Below are 20660 nucleotides of genomic sequence, written 5' to 3' on the forward strand. Positions count from 1 at the left end.
TCTTGATTACTTTAAATCTTGTATATTCCCTCCTTCCTTCAAAAGCTTCCAGAAAGTTAATTTCTTTGTTGATTTTTTATTGTTGCATCTGCATAAGTGCTCTCTAGAAAGTTGGTAACTGATGAATATTTTAATAACTTTGTGACATTAAATACACAATGTTCTGCAGATTTCTATTTTGAAAAATGATTTAATTGAAAAATATCATATATAAGACTAAATTAAACGCGTAAAAATTAAAAATTAGCAAACAAAAATAAATGTAGCTGATATTAATGGAGAACACAGCTGTGGTCACAGTATGACATTTTAATAACACAGCAATCTAAAAACATCTCATTATGAGTTAATTAAAAATAGCTTTGACTGTATTGTTTCAGAAGCTCAAAATAGCATCTCATCTCTTTGTAGGCAGTCCCTTGGGGTCAAGGACGGCTTGTGGTTTCGGACACTGTGGCTTCTGACGTGGTTGATAAGATCATTGTGAGACCCGCAGACTCTGACACTGATAGGGGAGGAATGACTTGAGTGGATGGGCGAGCTGGTTAATTTGGAAGCTGAGATGCTTCTTGCACCATTTTGTAGGCTTGTGTGTGATCCAGATGAATCGAGATTCTGAATGCCATCCTAAATGCTCCTTCTCCATTTCGAGTGGCCACGCATCTAGGACATGTTACGCTTTTTCCAGCAGGAAAACTTCCTCAAATGGGTTTCATATCCACCTCGCAACTTTTTATGGAAACTTGGAATAGAATGTCTGCTTTTGGGTATTCAAACGATGTGGCCTGCCCATCGAAGCTGCCAGTGTAATCAGGAAGTCGATTCCTGGACATATTTGAGTGGGAGACAACATTGGCATCAGCTCATTTAACCTGCCAGTGAATCTGAAAATCTTGCAGGAAACTACATTAGTAGTGACCCACTAGTACTTTCTTGCAGAACCAACATTGGCAGTAACTGTGCAAAACATTAAGTAGGTCTCAAAGTGAGAGGTGAGCTGGTGATGGTGACGGTGGAGATGGTACTATATTTGTCCCATGTACTGAAGCACAGTGAAAATAATTTTTATATACAGTTTAGTACAAGTATCACTATACATAAGCACTTAGATACATTTCCGATACAGCTCAAATGTATAGTAGTACACTAATACAGTATACAGCCTCGCCAGTTGGGCGCCATTTTCAGGACCCAGTTGTTGTAAATGCAGGGATCTTGATCTGACCATGAAGGCCCATTGTCCTGGTGGTGTTGCAGGGTCGGCCTGGCCAAGAATGGCCGTGGTGTCAAGAAAATAATAATCAAGAACATTTTCACAGCGGCAATCAGGGGGAATATACTGGAGGATCAATCTACTAATAAGATAGGTGCAATAGGCTTGTCTTAGTGGGTGACTTTAACTTCCCCAATATTGACTGGGACTTGCTCAGTACCAAAGGCACAATTTGTGAGCTGCATCCAAAAGTGTTTCAATAAAAAGTATGAGGATAGTCCAACCCGAGAAGGGAATGTACTGGACCTTGTGTTGGGAAATGAGCCTGGCCAGGGGAATGGTGTTTCAATAGAAGAGCGTTTTGGGGATAGAGAGCACAACACCATAAGTGTGAGTCAGACTGAGGCCAAATTGTAGGAACAACACCATATTTCGCTTGGGCAGTTTACAACCCAGTATGATTTTTGATTTCTCTAACATCAAGTGACCCTTGCACCCCTTTGTTTACTCATTTACTCATTATCACCTTCCCTAAGCCTGCAATGGACCATTGTGGGCTCCACATTTCCTTGATCATCGTCGATGGCTTTGATCTGTCTTTTTACATATCTTTCATAAATTTGCTCTATGTATCTTTTTCATATCTCTTGGTTCCCCTGACTCGCAGCCTGAAGAAGGGTCTCAACCCAAAATGTCACCTATTCCTTTTCTCCAGAGATGCTGCCTGATCCGTTGAGTCACTCCAGCTTTTTGTGGCAATACATAATTTTTAACATTGTTTTGAATAAAGAGAAGACTGGACCTTGCGGGAAGGTACTAAATCGGAGTAAGGCAAACTACAACTTTAATAGGCAGGAGCTTGGGAAGGTTCACTGGGAGCAATTGTTATTGGGCAAATCCGTATCTGACATGTGGGAGTTGTTGAAATAGTTAATTGAAGTTCAGTACCAACATGTTCCAGCAAAGAGGAGCGATAAGGATGGAAAAGTAAAGATGACCAAAGAGGTTGTAAGGTACACAAAATTGCTGGGGAAACTCAGCGGGTGCAGCAGCATCTATGGAGCGAAGGAAATAGGCGACGTTTCGGGCCGAAACCCTTCTTCAGACTGATGGGGGGTGGGGGTGGAGAAAGAAAGAAGGAAAAGGGGAGGAGGAGGAGGAGCCCGAGGGCGGGCGGATGGGAGGGTGGGAGGAGACAGCTAGAGGGTTAAGGAAAGGGAGGAGACAGCAAGGGCTAGCCAAATTGGGAGAATTCAATGTTAATGCCATAAGGACGCAAGGTCCCCAGACGGAATATGAGGTGCTGTTCCTCCAATTTCCACTGTTGCGCACTCTGGCAATGGAGGAGACCCAGGACAGAGAGGTCGGATTGGGAATGGGAGGGGGAGTTGAAGTGCTGAGCCACCGGGAGGTCAGGTAGGTTATTGCGGACTGAGCGGAGGTGTTCGGCGAAACGATCGCCCAACCTACGCTTGGTCTCACCGATGTAAATCAGCTGACATCTAGAGCAGCGGATGCTATTTCCTTCGCTCCATAGATGCTGCTGCACCCGCTGAGTTTCCCCAGCAATTTTGTGTACCTTCGATATTCCAGCATCTGCAGTTCCCTTTTGAACAAAGAGGTTGTAAACCTGGTCCAAAAGTAAAAGGAAGCACGTTCAAAATTTAAGAAGATGGTATCAGGCAGGATCTCTGAGGAGTATAAATAAATGAGGAAAGAACTCAAGCAGATGTTTAGAAAGGCCAAAAGTGACAACAAGCTCGATCTGGTGCATTGGATTAAAGAAAATCCTAAAGCTTTTTATACGTATATTAAAACCGAGGGTAACCAGGGAGAAGGTAGGACTGCTCAAGGATAAAGGAGAGGTCGGAGTTTGGGGATGTAAGCGAGATGCTAACTTACTACTTTGCATCTGTTTTCATTGAGGAAAAGGACATAGAGGACAGTGAAATCAATGTGGAGAATACTACAATGCAAGGGGACTTTGAAATTAAGAAGGAGGAGGGGTTGGGGATCCCGAAGAATATTAAGTTGGATAAACCCCCAGGATCTGATAGGATTTATCCCAGGTATTTGGGAGTGGCGAGAGAAGAGATTACGGGAGCCTTGGCAAAAAACTTGGCATCTTCTCAACATTTAAAAAACATTAATAAGTCTTTTATTGTTTATCGATGGGAAAAATCCTCTTGCCCTGACAGCTGGAGGGGGACTGAGTAAAATGGCCAAAAATCACAGCCGTAAGTGGTAGCATTTTTTCTAAAATCAGTATACAATGCAAACAGGATGTGATCAAGTTTAGACTTTTAATTATATAGATGAGAGGTATAGATACTATAGGATAGATAGTCAGAGCCTTTTCCTCATATACTCGAGAGCATTGCTTTAAGGTGCGAGGGGCAACCTTTAAAGGAGACTAGACCATGGTGGTGGGGGGGGGGGGTGGGTGGCCTGTGGCGTCACACACACACACGAAGGGGGAGGGGAGAGAGGAGGGGGAGGGGGCAGAGAAGAGGGGAGGGGAGAGGAGAGGGGGGGAAATGGATGGGGGATGGGGGAGGGGAGGAGGGGGAGGAAGCGGGTGAGAGGGGTGATAGGGGGGCAGAGTTGGGGGGAGGGGGAGGAGGGAGAGTAGCAGGGAAGAGAGGGGGGGGGAGAGTGAGGGGAGGGAGAGAGAGGGGGAGAGAGAGGAGGGGGGAGAGAGAGGAGGGGGAGAAAGGAGGGAGAGAGAGAGGGGGGAAAGAGATGGGGAAAGAGGAGGGGGAGAGAGAGGGCGTGGGCGAGAGATGGGGGAGAGAGAGAGAGAGGGAGGCAATGAGAGACAAAACCCGAGCTGAGGCGTGAGCGTGCGTTGACCAAAGCTCTCAGGTACAGCACCCGAGCCGAGCCGCGAGTGGGCGAATGTCTTCAGTTGACAGGTCAACTTTTGAAGAACAGGGGGAGGAGGGAGGGGTGGGTTGTGACATCAGTCACAGTGTGAGCAGACTGCAGGCAGATCCATTGTCACGTCATCAGTGAAAAAAGAACAGGCGTTTTGAATACAAAGTTAGATCGGATTTGTGAACATTGTTATTATTAACTCAATAAATAAAGCATGACATTTTCAGGTAAGCCGATTTTTGACTCCATGGGGTAAATCTCTACCGGAATATGTAAATATTTTCCCTTTAGCGCGTTGTTTCTTCGAGTAGATGTGATCACACACAAACAAATAAATAAATACTCACACACAACATCCAAGATCAGCGTTTTATAGTTGTAAGGATGTACAGGCAACCTTTTTTTGCACAGAGGGTGGTGAGTGCCTGGAACACGCTGCCGGGGGGTGGTGGTTGAGGCAGATATGATGGTGACATGAATGAAACATTTAGATAGAGATATGGATTTGCAGGCAGTGGAAGGATATGGATTATGTGGAGGTAGATTAGGGCTGGTCTTGGCATGATTTTTAGCACAGACATTATGGGCTGAAGGGCCTATTCTTGTGCTGCACTATTCTATGTTTTATGTGACTGTTCTAGATAGCCTATGACTCCGACATATAACAGAGATCAGGAATAAATGCCAACAAGTTTTTTTGGATATCAAGTCATAATTCTCAAACTCATTTCTCATGGATGTTCAATGTCTTTGATGACTGAAGAACAAAATACAGCACAGGAACTGGCACTTTGGCCCACAATGTTTGTGCCGAACATGATGCCTAGTTGAATTGATCTCATCTGCTTGCACATGATCGATATCCCTCTTTTCGCTGCCATTATTTGTGCCTATCCAAAAGCCTCTTAAATTATCTGCCTTCACCACCACCCCGGCAATGCGTTCCAGGCCCCCACCACCCATTGAGTACAAAGCCTGCCCTGCACATCTCCTGTAAACTTCCCCCCTCTCACACTATAGCTATGTTCTCTAATGTTGGGACATTTTCACCATTGAAAAAAGGTTCTGACTGCCTACTCTATCTATGCCTTTTTATAATATTATATACCTCTCAAGTATCCCCACAACTTCTGAGATTCCAGAGAAAATAATCCAAGTCTATTCAACCTCTCCCCGTAGCTGAACCCCTCTAATCCAGGTAGCATTCTGGTAAACCTCTTTACCCTTTCCAAAGCCTCCTCCACATCCTTCCTATAAACTCCCAGAACTGCACACAATACTGCAAATGTGGCCTAACCAAATTCTTTTAGCTACTTCATGACTTTCTGACTTTTATACATAATGCCACAACTAATGAAAGCAATCATACCATGTGCCTTAATTACCACTATTTATTTGTGTTGTTACTTTCAGGGAGTTGTGGACGTGGACTCAAGATCCCTCTGTACATCAATGCTGCTAAGGGTCTTGCCATTAACTGTATAGTCTCTCCTTAAATTCAACCTCCCAAAGCGCAATGCCTCACACTTGCTCGGGTTAAACTCCTCCTGCTATTTCAGCTCATAGGATCTTATTGACTGAAGGGAATGGTGTATAGGTGTTGGTTGGTTGTTGGTGGACTTGACAGGTGGCCCCAATGCTACAGCTGTTCGAATAATGGAATCTCACCCATACAAAATTCACAAAACACCATCCAAAATTTTGAGATACAGAATACACATTTGTCTAAAGGAATTGATGTGAAAAAAAAAGAAATAAGAAAACACAATTTATTTTTCACCTTGCATTTTCTAAATCAGGCACAGACGACACCGCGTTGCGTTGTGGAAGATTGCAATTTTCTTGGAATGTGACCTCAGGGATCTGTATGTCGCTGATATCAAATCTAAGGTCCATTCTCTCATTTGCGTTAGTGAATTAGTCGCCGATGACTTGAAACTTGGCCTATGAATGTGTGCAAATGGAAGTGCCATCTGTATTCTACAACCCATGACTGCAATTGGAGTGAACTTGGTTCTTACGCGGAGGCAAAGGAAGTTGAGCTGTTTCCAATTGGCCTGCAGACCAGCTCAGGAAGCTTGTTAGAGTTGGGTGCAGCATTATGGCTGAAAGGAGCAAGTGCTGGTATAGTGGGCGGCACAGTGGCACAGCTGGTAGAGCTGATGCCTCACAGCGTCAGAGACCTGGGTCCTAATCCCGATCCTGACCTCGGGTGCTGTCCGTGTGGAGTTTGCACATTCTCCCTGTGACTGGGTGGGTTTCCTATGGGTTCTCCGGTTTCCTCCTACGTTTTAAAGGTGTGTGGGTTTGTGGGTTAATTGGCCTCTGTAAATTCCCCCTGGTGTGAAGGAAAATAGAATAACATAGAACTAGTGAGACCAGGTTTCCGATGGTCAACATGGGCTTGGTGGGTCAAAGGGCTTGTTTCCATGCTGCATCTTAAGTTCTAATATCTAAAACAGTTCACAGTTCAATTTCAAACCAGTGTGCATTGGTATCGGATATGTTTTGGATCTCTTTGTTAAGATCACAGCTTGCACGCCATCAAGTAGCAGAAGCTGGAGGGAAATAATTTTGAGGGGAGCTAAATTTGAGAGGAATCTTCTGTAGGCCCGTCAATTAAAGTCAAAGGTTATGGGGTGGTCCAAAAAGGCCAGGCAATGTAGCCAAAACTGTGGTATGTGTTTTTTTTCTGGTTGATATGTGAAAATCATTCCCTTTGTGTTTTAGGTGGCTGGAATACTCATTGCGAACCAGGAGGAAGTTCTTCGGCCACCAGGATGAACCATATTTTCCAAATAAGACTTGTTCAATGAAGCAATGTTCACTTTCATTTGATTTCTTTTAACAAAACAAAAATTATGTTACAATTTTAGTTGGATGTTATTTACAATTCTACTTTAACGTAAGTAATATAAAGCTTTTACTTTTGTTATTGTGCATTTTTGATTAAAAATAATTCATATTATTTGTTTTTGGCTAGACCTGAAGTTTAGTTATGAATAGCCTATTCCACATTTTGGGTATGAGAATAATTAACATGTTTTTAAATCTTTTTATTCTGAGCTGTTTTATGGTCAGTAAATGGAAAACAGACTAATTTATTCAGCATCAAAGCAGCCTATAGTGCTCGGAAACTGTACAGGCCTTGTGTTAGACCCATCAGCTGATAAAAGTGGCTCTTGGGATTACCAAAGCTGTCAAATGATACCTTCTGAAGTGCTTGTTTGTTTATAATAAGAATCTCATCTATCTTCGGGGAGTGGGAGTTCTGGAAGGCCCTAACACAAACTGCGAGGGTGATGTCTACCTGTAATGACACTGTGGAGAAATCAACACATTTGACAGATGAAGCAAATGATCTGACAATGTAATGGTGTGAGTGCAAGGAATGCACACCGCATACAAATAAGCTTCATTAGTCTTCAGCTTATATGCCTCATCATTATGGCAAGGGTTCTACCCTTTAACACAGCACTCATATGCCTTTATGTCCTTCACGCTTTTCCCCAGTGCACACCCGATTGCTGAATGCTGCCTGTGTTTATTTCAAGAAATAATTCTCAATTTCATTTGAATGGGGAAGAAACAGTTCATTTCATGTTAGAGTCAAGAAAAATATCCTGACAAATCGACATGCATATAATGTTTAATTATATTGTTAAACTGCGCCAAATAGGACAGGAGCATTCCAGCTACAGATCTTTCACTTTCTCTAAAGGTTTGTAAAAATAATACTCCGTTAAATTGATTGCCTGCAAGAGACTTTCGAGACACTTGTAAACAGACTTGAGATAAGCATTCTGTTTTTTTCAGCTTTGGCAAGGAGACATTAAATTTCAGGCATTTCCAGAGCCAAAGGGTATGATAACCTAGGTCAGTGCGAACCCTCCCACCCTATAAATCACCATGGACACACACCCTGACCGTCACTCCCACAGATTGGACGCATTGGACACAATCTTCCCATCTTTTACTTCTGTACTTTTTTGCTGGACTGAACACCAGATTCTGAACAACAGACTGAACACCAAATTCTATGTGTATGAAGGAATTGTAGATGCTGGTTTAAACCAAAGATAAGCACAAAATGCCGGAGTAACTTAACGGGACAGGCAGCATCTCTGGAGAGAAGGAATGGGTGACGTTTCGGGTCGAGACCCTTCTTCCGAGTTACTCCAGCATTTTGTGCCTACCAGATGTACGTGGCTTATTTATGCATTCAGAGTCAAGAGAATCAAGAGTGTTTTATTGTCATATGTACCTGATCATCTTCTTTTCGTGTCCAAATGTTGGCCTCGCTGTCATCGTCCGTCCTGAAAAGGACGCAAGCTTCCGGCGACAATCAGTGGGAGCCATCACTTGTCGCAGTAGATGATGGTCGCAGCAGAATTAGCTCAGGATACTTCCAGTTTCCAGCCACCCGACGTGGACGCTTCTGCTATGGGGCCATGTCCAAGATAGAGCAATGAAATTCTTACTTGCAGCAGCACAACAGAATATGTAAAAATATTACTCTGTAAATAATATAATAAAGAAACGTTTCCAGGATCAGGTATTTGATTGTCAGCCAAAGAAGCTGGGCATGCATTCAATGATGAAAGTCGGAGTAAGCATAGTCAAAATTAAGATCTATACTCCAACGTTTCATGCAACGTAAATCTGCTTACTTTGATATGGTAAAACATTAAAATAGCATAGCACATTTTGTAAAAAATCACCAGATATTTTTTGAAGAAATGTCACTTGTTAGGTTTCATTTTAGCTACGTGGCGAGCACTTCAAATGAATGGTATAATGAGCAGCCCTAAACTTAGAAGTTCTGGCATCAAATATGAAAAAAAAACTTTTAAGATAAATTTTAAGTATAAAAAAACTATAGTTGTAGTGCCTCAGGTCGTGTCAAAGCCCTTCACCGCAAATGAAGTATTGTTGAATTATCATCACGGTTAACATTTAAAAAAGACTCCAAAGATCCAAAACAAGCTCCCTTAAAAAAGTATCTTAGAAAAATTGCCAAATCATCTGCTCTCTGACTAAAAGCTTTCACTCTCATCTGCAAGACTGGTTCCAAAAATGTAATCTCTCTCAGTTTTTATTGCGTTCAATACTCTGAGGTGGAATGTGAAGCTTCAATGATCTCATACCAGTTCACTTGACATATGGAAAATAAAAATATTTACAGTTTTGTGATATATGTCAACCTAGTTAAAGAATTACTACCAGTAAAACAGTAATCATAAATTTTATTTATCGTATTCAACACTTCCAAAGTAACTATGTCCAGAGTTTTTTTTTAACTTCCTTTAAGAACTTTAATTCTACTGATTTTACGTGCAAGATGCATTTATTCCTGATGGATAAAGTGTTGGAAATAGAAACAAGATTTATTGGACTTGATCTGCAGATTCCTATATTTACAAACTTACTAGATTTCTCCGTCTAAGAGGTGGGAATATGGGGAATGAGGCCAGGAGCGGCAGGCCTGCGGCCAATCTCTTGGAATCCCACAGCCAGTCTCTGGATCGGTGCAGTGGAGGCGTCAGTAGTGGGCTTTGCGGCGGTCATCGAGGAGGGCGGATTGGCAATCGACGAGGAGGTCGATTCAGTGGTCGATGAGGGCTCCGGCAATAGTGGCCGGCGTGTGTCGAGGGTGGCGACAATAGTGGTCGGCGTTTGTCGAGGGCGCTGGTCGTTGAGGTCAGTGGTCGTTGAGGGCATCGGTCGAGGTCGACGAACATTGAAGGTGCCGGTGGCCGAGGTCGGACCGGCGGCTGAGGTCGAGGATGGTGTTGGCGGTCGAGGACCCACCACATGGGTGCTGGAGGACATGCCGCTGAGAACAAAGGAGGAGCCGGCATGGGGGAACCATCATAATGAGGGGGGGGAGGGGGAAGAACAAAGGAGGACCTGGCGTGGGATACTTTGTCGGTCCCCTTTTTGTGGCAACTCTTTGTATACCTTGGTTATGCAAAACAAAGAATATCACTGTGACTTGTCACGTGACAATAAAGTATTCATTCATTCATCTTATGCACTGGCCTCGTAGACTCCATGAGGGTTTCCCTGCACAGTGCAGGTGTCTCAAATCTGAGATTTACCTGGACCAGAAGACTGCATTTAACCCTACACTTTGCTCTGTGCTTAACAGCCAGCAGATGGGAGCAGGAATCTGCTAGCTTCTAAATAGAAGATTTCATGCTTCAACTTGGATTCCCCCCAGCTTGTGACATCTATGGATTACTAGGGTTCTTCTCAAGAGCTTTGAAAGTTGGAGAAATGTCTATATTCTCATTTAATTCACGAGGGAGATCCATTTCCCATTATCTTATCTTGACCCATCCAGGTTGACTAGTAATAGGGGTCCCCATATCTAGGCCGAGCATCTAGAAACTCCATCAGATTGGCGGATTTGAGAGAAACACACTGCATGACAGGGGAGGACACAGTTTCACTCCTCCCCTGGATCCTTGGTCAATTTGTCTATTATTTCTCATAGCATCCAAAATTCCTGTGGTTAGCAGCCTGGCCCACAGCTATATGTGCATTCTAATTCCATTTATGGATAAATACCTGCCTGCCTGGGTCAGCTTTGTATTAGAGTTCAACCACACCATTAAGCTTTAGGTTTAACTTTACCTGCCAAATGTAGTTTTGAACTAAGAACAAAGATCACTGATGACTGAGTAATGTATGTCTACTTTTTTTTAAAGTCAATTTTTTCCCTTAAAAAGCAAAAACATTCCTAAAAAAAATTAAAAAATACCAATTAAAAATTACACCTAATTTATGTTTCTCTCCAGGTATTCAGGCCAAATATTAATTGGTCTGAAAATGCAAACAGTTTGAAAGTTTGAAATTAATTAGCTTGAAATTAATGAACAAAAACTGATATAGTTTCAGATGTCATTGAAACTAATGTGAGTTACTGCTTAATAAACCAAAAATGACTATTTATTAACTGTGACAACTGTTTACTTTGGTCCAAACTAAAGCACATTTTTATATCTTTCCTTTCCTTCACAATTACAAGCATTTACAATAAAGAAGCTTTAGGAAAGATGTCATCAAGTTAAATATTTGAACGGGGCTAATCGGACAACTCATTTACCCACTTTTTCCAGCTCAGATGTGAATAAATCTTTTTAACCAAAATAAATTATTTAGAATAAAAAACATATACAAAATAAGAACAGTGGAAGAATTCGTCCAACGTTTTCATACATTAATTAGCATTGTATTTGGGAGTATCCACAAAAAATATCATTATTCCCTTACAAATTAGTTGTCAGGGAAGTAGAATTTTTTGCGGGTGATGTGTGACAGTTCTTATCCAACAACAATTTATATCTGTGTAGTGCCCTGTTAATTAAGTTATTAAAAACAAACAGGGGTGAATTAATGTCTTAACATAGTATTTTATAATTAGCCATTGTTGTCGTTGATAGTTTATGAATTGACACATTCAAAACTAAACATTATGTGCTGCATAGATTGCTCAACATAATGAGCCTATGGAAGGGTTAACATTCAAGACAAACAAAATAGCACTATCTCTGTGGGTGGCCATCCAGTGAACTGAGCTAAAGAAATGTGTCAGGGAATTAATGATATCTTGTTCTATGTCACTTTGACAATGTGTCCAGTGAAGGTTACTGAGAAAATTGTCAGGTCACAATGTCAGATACGACAACCTCTTGTGGGAAAAATGCCATAGATGAGACTACTGCCTAGTTTAGAACTCTCCAACATGTGCGGAAAGCAGCTTAATAGGTAATAGTTCTATTCCTTCTTAGTGTACGTTCATCCTAAAGACACGTTGAAACTAATCGCATAACTTACCATTTTGTTGCTCATCGAGGCTTTGAGTTCAGGTTTTTCACATTGCAGTGTTTTCCACCATATTCTGCAATGAGCTTGCTGCCTGGACTGGAGATGAAGTCACAATTCAATAAAAATTGGATTTTATACCTCACAAACTCAGAGATATCAATGATGGTGAATGGATTTTGTTGTGTTGGTTCTGATGCTGAAATTTCCCTTGTCAACACAGCACAAGTTATCTACCGACCAAAACTCCCTTGACACTGCTGAAGCAGTAACAACCAATCCATGACAGTCATCTTTTCAGCTATATTTTTTAAACACACGTTATTCTTGTGATTCGAAAAACCTAAACAAGCTGAGTAACCAGGGGTGTGGCACGATGGTGCAGCGGCAGAATTGCTGCCGTACAGCGCCAGAGACCTGGGTTCCATCCTGACCATGGGTGCTGTCTGGATGGAGTTTGCACGTTCTCCCTGTGACCGCGTGGGTTTTCTCCTGGTGCTCTGGTTTCCTCCCACACACCACAGATGTACAGGTTTGTAGGTTAATTGTCTTTGGTAAAGATTGTAAATTGTCCCTAGTGTGTAGGATAGTGTTAGTGTACGAGTATCGCTGGCCGGCACGTACTCGGTGGGCTGAAGGGCCTGTTTCTGCGCCGTATCTTTAAACTAAACGAAATAAACAATACTGAGAAACCAAACAAAGTAAGGGAAAACGGAAGTTAACAATTCATTCATAGACCCCCTCTATCAACAGGAAGGGAAAATGGCTTTCAACTTTTAACTCTGCTTCTATTTGCACAGACTGCCCAACCTGTTGAATGTTTCTAGCATTTTCTGGTTGGGATGTTTGTGCCTTCAGGCCTGGTTAGGCCTGTTTTTGTGCCTTCAGGCCTGGTTGGGCCTGTTTGTGCATACACTTTGAATTCGGCTGAGTTAGGGTACTTATATAATGAAAATGTCCTTTGCACTTATATCAGTATTCCAAATTCTCATCCAAATACCAGAAGATGAGATTTTGCCTATTTCAGAAACCTGGGAAGAAAGCTGTGAACAGCATAAAACATATTTCTTCCCAAACACAGTGCCATATTATCAAGCTCCAGTCTGATAATTCATCCAAACTGGCAACAAAGTGGCACTCCTTCAATAGAATATTGGATATTCTTTTCAATAAAATATTAACTTAAATTCTGTCTCAAGGTCTGGCTTGGGAGGTAAGTCCACAATCTTCCAAATCAGAGACAGGAGTGCCATCCATTGAGTTAAGCTGCCACTTATCTTCCAGCTTTGTCTGAGCACTAGGTATTAAGATGTGTGTAAATAGACTTTCCATTGTATTTCTGGTGAAATTACAATGACGAAACAGGAGCCCTGAAATATCCTCTTGCCCACCAACATGGATGATGGTACCTTCAGATGCTGTGATTTCTTAAACTCTCCTTCCAAGCCTTTCCTCATAATTTCAATTTTCCTAATGTTTTACACAGATCCTAGTTCACATCCATCTCGCTTCTTCCATGAACTGTTCAGCGACAATATTGCTTTATCAAAGCTGTTCATAAAGGGCCTGCATGCTAGTTGAATCACTTGCTAATAGCTCAAAAAACATTGAAGGACAATTATTATAGTGGTAGCATATTAGCTCATTTTTTAAAATTTGTGTTGAAATTTTAAACTTAGTTTAGTTTAATTTATTGTCACGTGTACCTACAGTAGGTACGGTGAAAAGTTTTTTGTTGCTAGCTAACCAGTCGGCGGAAAGACTTGGGATATGTGTTGTAGACTGTATGTTCCTGCAATTAACCAGTGAGTAATGGTATAAAAAAAATCATTCACACATTTTGGTTGAAACAGAATTTAGTCATTAAATTATTGTTGCATTGAAATTGCAGTTGGGTGAATAATTAAATAGGTGTGGATCAAATTTAATCAACCTTATGCAAACACATATGAGCAGATTATATTTACGTAACAATTCAATTTAAACTCCATTACTTCACCAAACTTACAAAGAATCATTAAAACCAACAAGACAACTTCTTGCGCTGGTGAAACTAATTACACTCATTTTCTGTTTCAATCATTTCTCAGGGCAGAAGTATTGCTAAATTCTACTGAGACCAAAGCTTGTTTGACTAACCAATGGATGGATGATGTAACACATAAAGGGTACGTAAGCATTGTGGGTCAGTCTGCTCTCTTGATCTGCTCACTTACTGTGCAATTTTAGAAACCCCTATTTTTTCCCACTTTCAGCATCATCACTAATTCCTGTCCAAGAGACGGCCATCTTAGACAATAAACAATAGGTGCAGGAGTAGGCAGTTCGGTCCTTTGAACTAGCACCGCCATTCAATGTGATCATGGCTGATCATCCACAATCAGTACCCCGTTCCTGCCTTCTCCCCATATCCCCTGACTCTGCTATCTTTAAGAGCCCTATCTAACTCTCTCTTCTGGCAGCGAGGATTACCTCAGGCTAAGCAAATGTTCCTGCTGGCAGTAACTAGGGGAGTTAGGATACTGAGCCACCAGGTGGACACGTTGGTTTGTACGTTCTCCACGTGACCGCGTGGGTTTTCTCCCAAACTCCAAAGACGTACAGGTATGTAGGTTAATTGGCTTGGTGTATGCAAATTGTCCATAGCGTGTGTAGGATAATGTGAATGTGCGGACATCGCTGGTCGGCGAGGACTCGGTGGGCCGAAGGGCCTGTTTCCATGCTGTATCTCTAAAACTAAAACTAAACTAAAACTATTCCCTTTTCAAAACAGGATTCCATGGACTCACTCTCCATTATGTTCCTCCTATTCATCTACAATTTGCCAATTTGTAGGTTAATTTGCATGAAAATTGCCCCTGGGCTGAAGGTAGTGGATGCGAAAATGGGAGAACATAGAACTAATATGAATGGGCGAGCCATGGTCCGCATGGACTAGATGGGCTGAAGGGCCTGCTTCCATGCTGTATTTTTTAGCCAGTCAAACAATCAATCAAAATGGGAATTTTAAAAAAAATGGCCTTGCATTTATACAGCAGCTCCCACAAAATTATTTACAGCCCGTGAAGTACATTGAAGTAAATTAGAATGAAGTAGTGGCATTTATCGAGGAAATATTAGTGCAAATGAAGTGTTTGGATTAGATAAACATACTCCATCACATTAGCAGATATTTGGATTACCTGTAAGATTTTCCTCCAGCACTTGACGTTTTTCTGGGAATTTGCATTATTTTGTTTAACATAGGAGTTCCATGGGACATGGTATTACTTTTGTGTGTGCTGTCAAAAAATCATTCTGTAAACTTGTTCTTCAAATAGAAATGAGTAGGAAGGAACTGGAGATGCTGGTTTAAACCGAAGATAGACACTAAAAGCTGGAGGAACTCAGCAGGACAGGCAGCATCTCTGGAGAGAAGGAATGGGTGACGTTTCGGGTCGAGACCCTTCTTCAGACTGAAGAAACGCCACCAATTCCTTCTCTCCAGCAATGCTGCCGGTCCCGCTGAGTTACTCCAGCTTTTTGTGTCTATCTCCAGCAGAAATGATAGTTTAGGAAGCAATTGGCATGCAAGAGATAACCACAGTTTCTGATCCATTAGAATTAGTCACGCACCCTGAATTTCTAATGTCCCTCATTGTCTTTTTATATTTGCTTCTGTCTTGTTATGGAATGTTCTTTTTTATATTTCACAACTGTTTCCACAAGTACTATGACAATTTTCATTCCGTCACACCATTGCACACACCACCAGAGCAAGGCCAATTAAAAGCTGTGATGGCACTCACTTCTTGTTTGTATGGACCACATGCAGTTCTGTTTTCAGTCCTTTAAACTGCACTCATGAAAGAGGAATTAGAAGCTGTATAGTTTGAGCTGCAGATAATCCCCGGCTGATTAACACAATTCTCATCAGCCACAGCTTCAGGAAGTGCTCATCTCGTGGTGTTGATAAGACGTTTCAGTCACAAAACAGGCCAACAAAAACATTGCTGTAGCTGAGGCTTCTCATCACCAGGAGCCAGGCCTCCACACCCAACCCCCACCCACCCCATCACTGACAAATAACCCCCCTCCCTGCCCCCACCCCACCCCAGCTGCTCCCACAAGCTCACTTGGTCAAACCAACTGTGGCTGCTTTAAGATTGTCACAGAGCATCCCTGATCCACCCCAAAAGCTAGTCACAAAATGCGGGAGTAACTCAGTGGGGCAGCCAGCATCTCTGCAGAGAAGGAATGGGTGACGTGTCTGGTCGAGATCCTTCTTCAGACCTGAAACGTCACCCATTCCTTCTCTCCAGAGACGCTGCCCGTCCCGCTGCGTTACTCCAGCTTTTTGTGTCTATCTTCGGTTTGAACCGGCATCTGCAGTTCCTCTCTACACAGGATAGCGACAAATCTCATGCCAAAACTGTCGGCTTTCAAACACTGAAAATGAACAAACAAAAGCTTTAAGAATGGACTCCAAATGTATTTATTCAATGGATTGGATGTCCTGCTTTTAATAAGAACTAAATTTGATGGCAAGCAAGAAGTCTGTTGTCAGAGTATTGCTTGCAGCAGTGATATATCAATCAACTTGAGATTAACCAGAAAAATCTGCATACAGTTCAATATGTGCCCATCTGCAAAGTCTGTAATGGATATGGTGTCTGGCTGAGCCCCCTTGATTAATTCTGCACACGGACCATTAAAAGAAACAAGGGAACTGAGGTTTACAAAGCATATCTAATGAAAGTGAACACAGTGTAACCCTTGCCAAACACAGGATGTTTTCTCCCATCAGTCTGGTCGGTGTAAATTAGTCATTTTTGGAGTGCCTATCCATTAGCTCCATGCTGACCTTTTCACTTCAGCACCCACCACTGATTTGACTGACAACCCATTCAGATATCTCTGAAGTGTATGGATGCCTTGAGCTTCTCGCAATTGAGTATTATTGGCTGTCAGTCAATTGAATCCAAAAAATGCACAGGCACATTTAAGTTAGCATTAGGCTACCTAGGTAGAAACATTTTGGCATCACAGTTTCAAGAAGTTTGCAGTAGAATTGCAGTACCATGTCTACAATTACACACAAGTGGGGCAGGAATCATCTTTGATTATGACTTTATCCTACAGGTTTCTTTTCTGTTGGAAAATATTGTAAGTATAATCGGAAACAAACAGCACAGACAAGTTACTGTTGGGTCCTGGACCCTTCTCTCCATTTTAAAATTGTGGTATTTTACCAATGGATGAATCATATTCCTATTCCTGTGCTTGTATTTCGCCTAAAACTAGCAATAAAATATTAATTCTGATTGCCTCAATAGGGGGACTTGGCAGAACGCAGCCGCCCGACTCATCACCCACACCAAATCCTGGCATCACATCACTCCAGTCCTCAAACAACTTCACTGGCTTCCCATCTCCCACCGGATCACCTACAAAATCCTGATCCTCACTTACAAAGCCCTCCACCATCTGCCACCCCCATATCTCACTGACCTCCTCTCCCCCTACCAACCCTCACGGTCCCTCAGATCCACATCAGCCGGTCTCCTCTCCGTCCACAAGTCCAACCTCCGCAGTTTTGGGGACAGAGCCTTCTCCAGGGCAGCTCCCAGGCTCTGGAACTCCCTCCCCCAACTGATCCGCAATTCCGTGTCCCTCACCATCTTCCAGTCCCGCCTCAAGACCCATCTCTTCACCTCTGCCTATCCTTAGCCCCACGTCCCCCTCCCTTTTCATCTGTGCATTAATTGCCTCATATTGTGTTTTGAATTGAATTCTGTCTTTACTTTGTGTACTAGTCATGTCTCTACTATTTATTTCATCCCCCTTACATGTTTTTCCTCTACCTGCTAAATTTTTGTAAGGTGTCCTTGAGACTCTTGAAAGGCGCCCATAAATAAAATTTATTATTATTATTATTATTTAAGAGTCTTTCTTTTCACATTTCAATTTGGCTTGATATACAATTAAATAAAAAATCATACTTTGTGATTCACCGAGTCCGCACCGCCAAGCTATCCCCACACATTAACACTATCCTACACACACCAGAGACAATTTATACTTAATACCAAGCCAATTAACCTACAAACCTGTAGTTTGGAGTGTGGAAGGAAACCGAAGATCTCAGAGAAATCCCGCGCGGTCACGGGGAGAAGGTACAAACTCGACAGCACTCATAGTCGAGATCGAACCCGGGTCTCCGGTGCTGCAAGCGCTGTAATGCCCCTGTCCCACTTAGGAAACCTGAACGGAAACCTCTGGAGACTTTGAACCCCACCCAAGGTTTCCGTGCGGTTCCCAGAGGTTGCAGGTGGTTGCCGGAGGTTGCAGGTAGTGGAAGCAGGTAGGGAGACTGACAAAAACCTCCGGGAACCGCACGGAAACCTTGGGTGGGGCGCAAAGTCTCCAAAGGTTTCCGTTCAGGTTTCCTAAGTGGGACCGGGGCATTAGGCAGCAACTCTTAATATTAGCTCTGACTCATATGGTATATTGTCGTGATTTAGTCAGAAGGTTCCATGTCCAAGTCCCTTTCCAGGGACACGAAAAGCAAAAGTTAGTTTCAGCGTGAGCTGTGCTTCCTTTCAGATCAGATGTTAACTGATTCCCCATGTGATCTTGCAGGTGAATGGAAATATATCTTATCCACTACATTGAAGGAAAACAGGGGCATTAGTCCTGGTGATCTGACCAATATTTGTCCTGTTAATAATGGTAAAACAGATAATCTGTGTCTGTCAGCATCCCTGTTGTTTCCTGAGCTGTGAGCAAATTGACTGCTGTGCTTGTTATATTACGACAGAGAATGCACAATTTCATTGGTTGAATTTTGTCTTGGGATGCCTTTAGAGAAAAATGCTCCACTTAAAAGCAAATGTTTCTCCTTCTTATTTAACTCTTATAGCCCAGACATTATTTAGGTAATTCTAGGTGCATTGGCCCAGGCCTTCCTATAACATGCTGCCCAAAGCTGAACATTCCACATCGAGTCTAATCCGGCCCTCGTAAAACTGTAACAGACCATCCACCACCTTATTCGTTCATTCTCTAGATATAAAGACTGGCTTTCCGTGTTTTTTTGATTATTTTCTGTACCTGTATAGGTAAGTGCATCTTTGTCACCTTGCTTCTGGTTTCTAACATTTCAGAAATTCTGACTTTTTGAGATTGAATTTGGATGACCTCGTGTTTACCTACTTTCAACTCCATATGAAAGTTTTGCAGATTTGTTGAATCAATTAATACATATTTGCAATTCCACAATATACATGTACATGTCTTTAAGATGAGCCTGATTTGTTACACAATGCCAATTGCCAGTTGCCATCACTCAGTGACCTTTCAATACCCACATTGTTTTAACTGTCTGTTGTATTTCAATGCATTGTAATGGGTGCTGTATTTTTGATAAGATTCGAGGCACTGAAATGTGCTGTAAACAAACAAATGCAAAACCTAGTAGTATATTAGCATCCTTTATCATGTCTCCCGATAAAGCTGAATAGCTACCATGTAGTCCTAGAGGATTAAAAGACTTTCCCCATGTTAAGAGTCTTATGTGAAGTCTTGCACTGAGGCTTAAAGTCTTTAGGCTGTTAAAAGTTCTCCATCACTCAGCCAGTGGAAGTAAAGCTAACAGTTTAATCCCTGGGTGGAATTACATTTTTAAAAGTTGTTTTTGATGTACTGGACAAACTGAAATAGTTAGTCACGAAACTGCTACTCAGAGTTCCTGTACAAATGCTCGAGGAATTTATGCCTGGAAGATTTCTCACAGGCTCTCTGTTGAACAGCTGCCGTGTCTTCCCAGACAATCCAAAGACTGATTTTTCAAATACATTAAACATAAACCAAAGAGAATTTGTCTACATGTGCTGATTAATCTGTGACTTTTCCACATTGTATATTAGATCATATCAGATAACTTAAGATAAAATAAAGCTCTGGACACTGAAAGGGTGATCTATGTTACAAGACATGAACCAGATTACTTTGGAAATGTTCCTGTTAGTAGGGAATTTTCACCTTCTCGCACTGCAATCGCCACTCACGTTACCTTACTCTAGTGAGCCTTGACTCCAATTGTTTCTGGTTGAATTGTCAATAAATGACAATGCAAGTCAGTCTGGTCGTGACCATACCCAAATCTCGAAAGAAAATTTCCAACAAACGTTGTTTCTTCAGATATTTCTTTATAAAATGTCAGAATGAACAAAAATAGATTTTGTTTGATATGGAGGAGCCAATGTTCCTGTACCTTTGAACACAAACTAATCAAGTATTTCCTATTTGCAAGGCAATTGGCATTGATAGTGGTAAATTACATTGTGATTCCATTGCTGCCAAATGTTGGGAACATTAATATCATCAAACACACAAATTCTTAATTTGTGTAATTACTGAACAATGAAAAAAAATGATAAAGTTGCTTGTTGCTAATATCCATCTCACAAATTCTAAGGAATGTTGAACTCCTAGACTGTGGACAATTTATATCCTGGCATTGTTTTTTAAATGTATTTATTTGTTTATGAGGCATTTGGACAGCCAGACGAACAGGCAGGGAGTGAATATTAATGTCCACGCTTTCAGCAAAAACTGCGGCATAAGTATTGGGAGTAGGACTGCTAACTGCTCTTCATTAATACAGGCTCCAGTTTGCTACTCTGTTGGGGATCATTGTATGCCAGAATTCAAAGCAAGTACTATGATGGCTTAATTACTTATCCTAAACCAGCTAAGA

Source organism: Amblyraja radiata, chromosome 1 (genome assembly GCF_010909765.2).
Source record: "Amblyraja radiata isolate CabotCenter1 chromosome 1, sAmbRad1.1.pri, whole genome shotgun sequence".
Classification (NCBI taxonomy): Eukaryota; Metazoa; Chordata; class Chondrichthyes; order Rajiformes; family Rajidae; genus Amblyraja; species Amblyraja radiata.